Raw genomic sequence first — 10798 nt, 5'->3', positions numbered from 1 at the left:
GGACGGAATGCAGCAGAAATAATCTTCAGTTTTGCTCTTTGCAGATAAACGTAAAGCTCAGAACATGGAGCTTGGGTGGAGGCTAATGGCCCTTATGACTCTGCCTAGCCCTCCCTCCCTCAAATCAAAGTCCACTGCAAGTCATGCCAACATTTCCCTGATGTCATGGTCTCCTTTGTTGGGGGCAAACACAACACAGTCTCATCCTTTCATCCTATCGGGGAGTTTTGTGATAGTGTAAGAGCCTAGTTAACCCAGTCCTACCCACCTAAATTCCTTTGGGGTTTAGATAGAACAGTTCTAAAACTTATGTTGTTTTTTTTTTTTTTGAGGAAGGCAATACAAATGCAAACATGGTTATTGAACAGAAATTAAAAGGAATCTTCAAATTCCAAGCCATATTGTTTAGAATCTAGGACCATGAGTTAGTACTGGAAGCAATTTGGACAATAGAATAAACTTACTATTAGCTTGGGGGACTCTGAGAGCTTTTTCTGGATACCAGGATGAATGTGGTACTTTTATAGATCCAGTCTATGTGCTAAAGGAACAATTAGCTCATCCCTATCAGTGAGAGGCTTCCTAGCTACTACATCATAGCAGATGGTATCAGAGTATAATGGATGATCCTAAATATGAAAAACTAAAATCCTGCATGTTGTGGCAGGAAGCAATTCAGCAACCATGAGACCATCTGAGATGTTCAACAGAAGTACTATGACCAGCACCTCCACACCCAGGAAAGAACATCAGAGAGAAGCTTGATGTTGCCAGAAGACATTGATAACCCTTTATCATCACTGGTGGGAGCTGCCTTCTAACTCACATGCTCTGTCCACACATACCCTTTTGCCTACATTCTCCACATGTGTACCATGGCTGCACTGATTCATGGTGTGTTGTCCTTTATGCATATTTACTACCCTTTTGGGTAGCTAGACAGTGTAGCGGTTAGAGTGCTGGACCTGGAGTTAAAGAGATTGAGCTCAAATCTGGCCTCAGATACTAACTAGCTATGTAATCCTGAACAAATCACTTAACCCTGTTTATCTAAGTTTTCTCATCTGTGAAATGAGCCAGAGAAAGAAATGGAAAACCATTCCGGTGTCTTTGCCAAAGAAAACCCCAAGTGGGGTCATGAAGAGTCAGAATGACTGAACAGCAACTACTACTACTACCCATTTATTTCCTCTACATGTGTGTCCTTCTTTCTCATTTTTTTGTGAGTTCCCTCCCCTCTTGGTGGTATTGAAAATTATGTATCTTATTTGTGTGTGGGGATACTTTCTTCTTGTCACTTTATTTCCTATGTGTTTATTAAATGCTTTGATCTATGACCTAACGTGCCTACTTCATTCCTCTCCCAGCCCCACTTCTCACTCTTTAAACTTCTATATCATGTCTGACAGTCTTTTTACCTTGAAAGGTGCCTCTTCCCCTGCAACTTTCTCACCCTTGAAGATCCCTCTGCCCTGGTTACTCCACTTCCAATGGATGAGCTCATCCTGAGAACATCTATTTGAAGAAATCCTGTCAGTCACGCCTTTATTCTTCTCTTGACTCTGCTACTCACTCTTGAGATTTTTCCCTTTTGACTTTGAGCAGGTACCTTCTCTCCACCTCCCATCCTCTCCCTTTTCAGTATCTTTTTATGTGTCATATTCCCTCATTAGAATGTAAGCTCCTTGAGGGAAGGAATAATCTTTCTTTTAAAAATTTTATCTATATTCCTAGTAGTGCTTAACACAGTATCTGGTACATAGTAAGTGCATGATAAATCTCTCTCTCTCTCTCTCTCTCTCTCTCTGTCTCTCTCTCTCTCTCTCTCTCTGTCTGTCTGTCTCTGTCTCTCTCTCTGTCTCTCTGTCTCTCTGTCTCTCTGTCTCTCTCTCTCTCTCTCTCTCTCTCTCTCTCTCTCTCTCTGTCTATCTATCTCTTTCTATCCTCTAGTTGAATGGTAAATGTAAATATTACTGGGGATCATATATTTCAGTTTTGAATTTTTGGCAATATGTCTCACAGAGTGCCTTAAACCTGTTTTTTGAAGACTAGATATCTATATCTATTTGTGTGTGTGAGTGTGTGTGTGTCTGAGAGAGAGAGAAAGAAAAAGAGAGAAAGAAAAAGAGAGAAAGAAAAAGAGAGAGAGAGAGGGGGGGGAGGAGGGGAGGGGGGAGGAATAGAGAGAGAGCTTTTAAATATGAAAGGCAGTCTAGATTGAACCTATATGCTTTTCTCTCAATACAGTTATGAGCCTGAAAAGCTAGAAATAGCAGCAAGAGATGCTACCTTAATTGGCTGTCTATTTCCCACAACCAAGGAACTCCAGAGGTGGTTTCTACATTATAGGCTCCTTGTTGACATAAAATGGACCTTGATCATAATTTTAAAGGATCCAGTAGAAACGTTGATGGTTTTCCTTGGTGTTATAAGCTGTGGAACCATCCAGCGTTATTGCCTCAAGGCACACAGAAATGTTGTGTGACTCTCTTGTAGGCCTGTAGCAATATAATTAAAGTTTCTTTTGACGTTCTTTGGAACTCCTGGGAATGTTTTCCCTCAGTTTCTACTGCTCTGTAAGGTATTCAAAAGTGGAAACTGTCTCCTCTCCTTTTACGTGTCTTTAGTTGTTGTCAGTATATGGTTTTGCTCAGAGTAGGCCAAGATATAATTTATTTTTAGTAGGGAAAAATGTTAAATCCTGAGCAAATTTTGGTTGATCATCTGGGTCTCACTCCAAGCCATTAGAAAGAGAAGGAAGGGATGGTTTGTCTCCCATCAAACACCCTTCATTGCTGAATGTGGAGAACTTGATCTGGGAGGATAGATATCTGTGTGGTACATCATTTCCCCTTTTTTAGATTCACCTTGAAAGCCAATACAATGGAGTTAAATAGATAGACAGACAGACAGACAGTCAGACAGATAGATAGATAGATAGATACACAGAGGCAGAGACAAAGATATGGAGAGAGAAACAGAAAAAAACAGAGACACACAGAAATAGACAAGGGGTAGAGAGACACAGAGAAAGACAAAGACAAAGAGAGACGGAGAGAGAAGTTAAACTGACTGATTTTTGCTTCAAGTGAAATAGAAATAAATTTCAAAGACTTTAAAAAGGAATATTTATTTTTATGAAACTTTAAAGCTGGATCAACCACCACATCATTGTTCTACGTTTTCTCCTACCTGGTAATTTGTTTCCTCTACTCTTTGATCTCTCCCTCCCAGAAAAAAGGTGCTGCTGTGATTTCTGCCCATGCCTTTTTTTCTCTTTGTAATCAAGTTCTTCGAACTTGAAATGGGGCTCTTATCGGTGTCATCCAGACCCTTCTTTCCACCTTCTGTGACTTGTTCCTTACCTCATCTTTCTTACCTTGGTTATCCATTTCATCTATTGATTGAGGTGTACTCAGGACCAGATACTTAAGGATTGTTTTAAGCAACATCCCTTTTCCCAAAGAGCCTCTTTTAGAAGTGTCTTTACATCTTCAGCCAAGGCCCAAATAAGAAATTGCTGAGAACTCATCTTAAGCCCATCTGCCCCACCCCCAACCCCCTCCCACTTCCTTCCCAGATTGAATTCACTGAATGTTCCCAAATGAAATGCAAGTGATGCAGTGGACAGAGTACCAGGCCTGGAAGTTCAAATCAAGCTTTACTAGCTGCATGGCCTTGAGGCAACTTTCTCATCAATGGAATGAGGCTAATAATAGCACCTCCCTCCCAGGATTGTTGTGGGGATCAAATAAGATAATAGTTGTAAAATGATTAGCATAGTGCCTGGCACATTGTAAATACTATGTGAATGTTAGCTATTACATTTGGGTATTGCCAGTAGTAGTAATTGGGTGGCCAGGAGACTGCAGCAGCACGCACCCTAGCACACCCAGGACGGCTGCCAACACAGGTTCTTAGATCTGCTTTACTAAAGGAAAGCAACTCAGAAGGGGCTAACAATCTTACTTTAATCAAACATATGTCATTCACTTAGTTCAGGGGGAAAATCAGCACCCTGAACTTCAGAGAATACAAACAGAAGTTACAAGCGGACAAAAATACAGAGAAAATAACACAATGTAACAGTCAGGGCTTCCAGCTGCCTGACCATTACATCCATACCTACTTAGTTACCAGAGAGGGAAGCACCAACGTCTGGGTTTTCAAAGCCAGGGAGGGGGGTGGAGGCTCAACAGCTGCCCAGAGTCTCATCTGGTCAAATCACACAACTCTTCCCAAAGTGAGCCCCAAAGCAAAACCTCGCCTCAGAGGTATATGTAGCCTTCTCCAGAGTCAGAGAACATCACAACCCTCATGACCCACTTGGCTACAAAGTAACAAAAGTTGTGCCTCCTGAAAAAACAAGCCTCCCTCTAGCAAGCTTCTCCTGTGGGCTCTGCTCCACCCTTCAGCAAATTCCTCCCACCACAGGCTCCATGTGAGCACATGCAACCTATTAGGGGGCAGAGTTTATTTTCAAATCAGAGAAGGTTCTCAAGTTCACTTATGCTTAGTAAAGGGCAGGGTAGGTATTCAAATTCCCTTTAGCATTACAGTGGCACAGTGGATAGAATGCCAGACCTGGAGTCAGGAAGACTTATCTTCCTGAATTCAAATTTAACCTTGTAGACTTAATAGCTGTGTGACCCTGGGCAAGTCACTTAACCCTGTTTGCCTTAGTTCCTCCTCTACAAAATGAGTTGGAGGAGAAAATGACAAATCTCTCTACTATCTCTGCTAAGAGAACCATAATTGGGGTTGTGAAGAGTTAGATGCAATTGAACAATAACAGCAATAGTGATAATAATAGATATTGCCAAGCAATTATTATTCTTAGTGGGTTATGTTGCTTTTTCCTGCCAAGGCTATTGATAAAACTGTGGGAGAAGAACTGAATTTGGAATCAAACAACCTGAGTTTGAGTACTGACTCCATCCCTATGCGATCTTGGGTGAATCTTTTAATCTTGTGGGCCTCAATTTCCCCCTCTGCAAAATGAGGGAATAGGGCTAGATGACCTCTGAGGGTCCTTTTGGTTTTAAATTTATTATCTCAGTACTTTAATCATTTGTATATATAGTATTAAGACAGCCAAATATACTCATCCTTAGACTTTCACAAAACTTTTTCTTTACTGATCCAACCATTCTGGAGAACAATTTGAAACTATGCCTAAAGGGCTATAAAACTGTGCATACCCTTTGATTGAGTAATACCACTGCTAAGTCTGTAAAAAAAAAAGGAAAAAGACCTACATGCACAAAAATATTTATAGTAGCTCTTTCTATGGTAGCAAAGAATTGAGAATTGAGGGGATACCCCATAAATTGGAGAATGGTCAGATAAGTTGTGGTATATGCATGTGACGGAATACTATTGTGCTGTGAGAAATGATGAGCAGGCAGATTTCAGAAAAACCTGTAAAGACCTACATGAACTGATGCAAAGTGAAGTTAGCAAAACCAGGAGATCATTGTATACAGTAATAGCAACATTGTGTGATGATCACTTTTGATTAACTTAGCTCTTCTCAGCAATAAATGATCCAAGACAATTCCAAAAGACTAATGATGAAAAATGCTATCCATATCCAGAGAAAGAACTGATCAAGTCTGAATGTAGATCAAATCATGCCTTTTCACTTTATTTTTTCCCCATTTTTCCCCTTTTGTTTTGTTTTCTTCTTTCACAATGTGACCGATGTGGGATAATGTTTTACATGGTTGCAGACATATAAGCCATATCAAATTGCTTAACGTTTTAGAAAGGAGGGAGGGGAGGAAGAGAGGGAGCAAATTTGGAACCCAAAATTTCATTAAAAATTGAATGCTAAAATTATCTTTACATGAAATTGGGAAAAATAAAACACTTTTTAAAACAAAAAAAATAAGATAACTCTGAGAGAAAGAAGAGAAGGAGTATATTAGGAAATAAAGATAATTTATAGAAAAAAAAATCTTTTTCTCTTACTTTGGTTCAAGAACTAAGATTTCGTTAATTTAAAAATATCTGGGTGTGGAAATTCTCTCCACTATTGCAGTTCAGCAGCTCATCTTTAACTTAAAGATTCAGATAATGGCTTAAAACACTGAGCAGTTAAAGGACCTGTTCACACACACACACACACACACACACACACAGATAATGTGTTTCATAAGCAGAACATATGCCCATGTCTCCTTGTCTTCTTGATTCCAAGGCTGGCATCTCTCTGCCATCCTGAACTGCCTCTCTTTCATATAAACAAGGACACACAGAATAGTGACAAAATTTTCATAAGGTTCTATGCATTCTGTCCATTAGAGCTCTATGCCCTTGTAGAGCTCCTGTTGATTTTCTTTGCCAAGAAAAATCCATTAAAAAAAGGTATTTAAGTGTTTAGTGTTAGCGGAGAAAAAAATTAACGCATTCCACGCAGGTGTGAATAAATTGAAGTATTGTGTGGAGTTAGCTCTACTGAGATACCTTAAAAAAATTAGTTTACAACCCTTGATCAGTGAGTCCCATGGGATGAGATAGCTGTAGTTAGCAGGAGAGAGACATTTCTGACCTTTTTGGTTCATGAGGGTTTTTCATTTTGAACATCAATGTCCATATTTCGTGGTGGTTGTTTTTCACAGACCTCTGACCACCTGAATCTCTCCTAGGTCCATTGATTAACTTGTTTGTTATTACTAAGTTTTAAGAGATGTGCTTGGAATTGTTAAGGCATCTTCTAAACTGTGTTATTGATTTTTGACATACTTAGTCTGCTGCATATTGAACTGGGGAACAGACAGATTTTTAGGCTTCTACTTCATTTTTAGACACAGTTCTATTCTTTTTTTGGGTTATACATCAATCTATAAATGATACATTGTATACCTAAACTCTGCACCAGATGCAAATATGTCTTAATCAATATCAAATAAGACTTTCAGAATTCAGAATAATCATCCCAGTCTTTTCATGTAAGTAATTAATTGTTTTATCACAATGGTGATAACAAATGCTATTTTTAAAACCTGAGCTATGAATTAAGGGATATAAATGGGTTATAGCCAGGAATATTATTGCCAAAAGATGACTGAAAGAAGTGTGTTCTAGCATGGGAGTAAGATCATGTTTTCCTTGGGGGGTAGAAAGGATTTCTGTAAGACTGGGAAGGGTTTGGAAAGAATCATAAGGGCTGATGTCATAAACAGACAAATGGTCAGGGTCTTGAGGTTATTTCTTTGGCAATGAAGAGGAAGCAGAGGGAAAGGAGAAGGAGGAAGAAGACAAGAATGAGGAGGAGGAAGAGGATCTGGAGGTGAAGAGGAAGAGAGGGAGGAGGATGGGAAAAACAGAGAAGGAAGAGAGGAAGAAGAGAGAGAAGGAAGAAGAAAAGAAGGAGGAAGCAGAAGAGGGGGAATGGAAGACAGGAGAGGGATGAGAAAAAAAGAAAAGAGAGGGTGCAAAAATGGAAGAGCAAAAATACAGGAAAACAGGGAATTATATCTTTGCTTGGTTTTGTAAGTAGTTTGTTACAATTCATTTCTCTGAAACTGTACCATTCCTTTTGGGATTCAATTCTATTCCAACTTGCATTATTATTCTCTCATTTTATGCCCATCCTGTTGCTCTGACTAGAAAGGAAATTCCTTGAAAACAAGAAACCTGTTTTATATTTCTTTCGTATTTCTTGTAAAGTCTAGCCACAGTGCTTGATAGATGGTATGTGCTCAATAAATTCTCCAATTGCATTGAACTGAATGTCTCATAGTTAAGGCTGAGAGGTGACTTGGGTCTTCTGGGAAACAGGACCTTGCTAATCACTACTATTTGCATTATTCAAAGTTATAATGATGTAAAATATGGTAATTTGTTCCAGTTCAATGGAAATACATAATGTGAATTAGAATAACATGACCATTTCAGGGGATTATTTATTGAACTAATTAAGACTGCAGTGACTTATTTTTCATAGTGGCCAAGGTTGGTTTGTCTCAAGTAACACATTATAGTGTCATTTCAGGTATTTGGAATGGATCTTAAAATCTTGTACTCTTATTGAACATTATTTTTAAAAAATGGGAGAGGGGGCTAATTAATATATTAAAACTTAAGTAACTCCAAATAAAGAAAAAAATATTAGACTAGAGAACAGATAGGTCCTTTTCCCTCAAGTATTTAAAAAGTATTGCTCAAATATTTAAATGGATTCATAAGGATTCATAGATCTAGGGTAAGAAGGACTTATAAGATCATCTCTTCTAATGCCCTCATTTTACAGATAAGGAAATTGAGGCCCAGGAGACTTATGTGACTAACTAAAAGGTGGTACAGTATAAGGAATGTTTGTCCTACAGTAAGGAACACTTGAGTGCAAATCTAGCCTCAGAAACTTACCAGCTGTGTCACCCTGGGCAAGTCACTTAACTCCTGTTAGTCTCAGTTTCCTCAACTGTAAAATGGGGGAAATAATATTATCTATCCCCTAGGGGTTGTGAGGATCAAATGAGATAATATTTGTAAAGTGTTTAGTATAGTGCCTGGCATGTAGGAAGCACTTAATAAATTTTTCTTTCCTTCTTTCCTTCCTTCCTTCCTTCCTTCCTTCCTTCCTTCCTTCCTTCCTTCCTTCTTTCCTTCCCTAGGCAGCATGGCAGCATAGTGGATAGAGAACCAGGCCTGGAGTCAGAAAGAGTCATCTCTCTGAGTTCAAATCTGGCCTCAGACACTTACTAGCTGGGTGACCTTGGGCAAGTCACTTAACCCTAATTGCCTCAGTTTCCTCATTTGTAAAATGAGCTGGAGAAGGAAATGGCAAACCACTCCAGTATCGTTGCCACAAAAACCCCCAAACAAAACTGAAAAAGCCAAATGGGGTCATGAATAGTCAGACATGACTGAAATTATTGAACAACAACAAATGTAGAATCACCAAGGTGAATGGTCTTGCCCAGTCATGATTTGAGGCCAAACCATCTGTTTCCAAAGTTTCCTTCCTTCTCCTAAGGAAGTCTCACCTAAAAGCTGGAGGAGTGCTTAAATAATTGTAAAATAAACTTATCTCCACACCCCTGAAACTAAGATGCAACTTGGGTAGAACCAAAGTGTTTTTGTTGTTATTCAGTCATCTTTAGCAGTGTCTGACTCTTTGTGACTCCATTTGGGGTTTTCTTAGCAAAGATACTGGAGTGGTTTGCCATTTCTTTCTCTAACTCATTTTACAGATGAGGAAACTGAGGCAAACAGGGTTAAGTGACTTGCCCACAGTCACATAGCTAGTAAATGTCTGAGGCCAGCTTTGAACTCAGGAAGAGGAGTCTTCTTGACTCCAGGGCCAGCACTGTGTGCACTATGGTGCCACCTAGAGCTACTCCAAAGTATAGATCGTCCAAAGTATAGGATATTGCATAAAAATAAATAAATGCCAAACTCTTGGCATTTATAGCAGCTGAACCACCTGCATTGCTAATCTAATGTGTTGTCCACTTTTTTGTTGGTATTTTCAGTAACAAGTGCATCATAATAAGCTACAAGATGTAGCTATTTCACTTTCTCATGTATATAGTATCTCAATTAAAAACAACATTTCCCAACTATTATGTAGAGTACATTTTGTGTTGTAGAGGAGCTGCAAAGATCAGGTAGGCGCTCAATTAAGAGGTTCTGCACAAAAGTGAATTACAGTTGGCCCAAGATTGACTTGCTTATGGTAAAGGTACTTTACCAATAAGCTTCTTTACCTCTAATCATCCTCAAGGATTACATTTTTTTTCTCCAAAAATATCTTCATGACTGAAAGATCTTATTTCATTGGTTGGAAAATTGTGCTGTTGTTCAAGGCTGGATAAGAACATCTTGTAAATAAGATTGTAAAAAAGATATAGAATGGGGCTGTGTAGAAAGTATAGAAGATTCATTGCAGGTAAAATAGGCTTTAAAAAAAAGAGAGAGAGTGCTTCAAACTTATTTGGAAGACGAATAAATACAAAGCTATGTGGCTAAGTTCAGACCATTTTTACTTTGCTTTTAAATCGACAGGGAAAAACAACACCCTCAACTAATATTTAGTGAGCATACCCTGTGTATATCATTGTGTTAAGTGTCATAGTGGTATTAAAAGATTAGATTAGATTGAGTTTCTGTCCTTAAGATATGGTGTTCTCTCACAAGAACTACCTGATCGTTGTTGCATTAAGTCTCTATCTTTGGCAGCTGCACTAGAGAACTGAACTTTCCAGTGAATTTACATAATGGAACTCCCGTTGGATTCTAATTCAACCCAGCAGAAAGTAGCAAAGTAATTCGATGTGACATTCCTTTAACAAAAGTTTAGGAAGTGAATACTCTGTTGCCAAACTCCATTTTTTTCATGGTGGCAACATGACCTGCTCTAAAGTTCATGGTCACAGTGATAACAATTTCATTTCAAGAAAAGGGAGAAAGGGACACATTTGTTTCATCTCAAAAAGTCTGTAGCCCATATCTTACTCTTCTCTAAGATATATTTGAACTGCTGGATTCAATGGTTATCATGGTACTTTGCAAGATGAATGGATCTTAGTTGGTTTAAGTCCCTATTTCAGCCTAGTTTTATCTTTTAATGTCCTTTAATTTCAGTTTGTACTTTACTAGTAGTGCAGGTAAGAAATATGCATTCTTAAAATGAAACATTTAATAGGAAGTAATTATAAATAATTATTATATTGTATATAATGTGTGTATCTACCTATGTCTATCTATCTATCTATCATCTTTCTTTCTTTCTTCCTTCCTTCCTTTCTTTCTTTCTTTCTTTCTTTCTTTCTTTCTTTCTTTCTTTCTT

At 38.5% G+C, this 10798-nt stretch overlaps 1 long non-coding RNA gene across 2 annotated transcripts in view; it reads left to right on the top strand.

The window, feature by feature from the left end:
- The first annotated feature begins 7180 nt into the window (after positions 1–7180).
- Positions 7181–10798, top strand: part of LOC138167509 (uncharacterized) — a 35784-nt gene continuing 32166 nt past the window's right edge. The window contains exon 1 of one of the 2 annotated variants that reach the window (XR_011169904.1): positions 7181–7496. This is a non-coding gene — a long non-coding RNA (uncharacterized lncRNA). The remainder of the gene's footprint in view (positions 7497–10798) is intronic. The other variant, XR_011169906.1, reaches the window with a different exon arrangement.

This window comes from Petaurus breviceps, unplaced genomic scaffold (genome assembly GCF_028583685.1).
Source record: "Petaurus breviceps papuanus isolate PSGF00001 unplaced genomic scaffold, PetGlider_PUasm1.0 229, whole genome shotgun sequence".
Lineage (NCBI taxonomy): Eukaryota > Metazoa > Chordata > Mammalia > Diprotodontia > Petauridae > Petaurus > Petaurus breviceps.
This window is presented reverse-complemented; position numbering and strand designations above follow the sequence as displayed.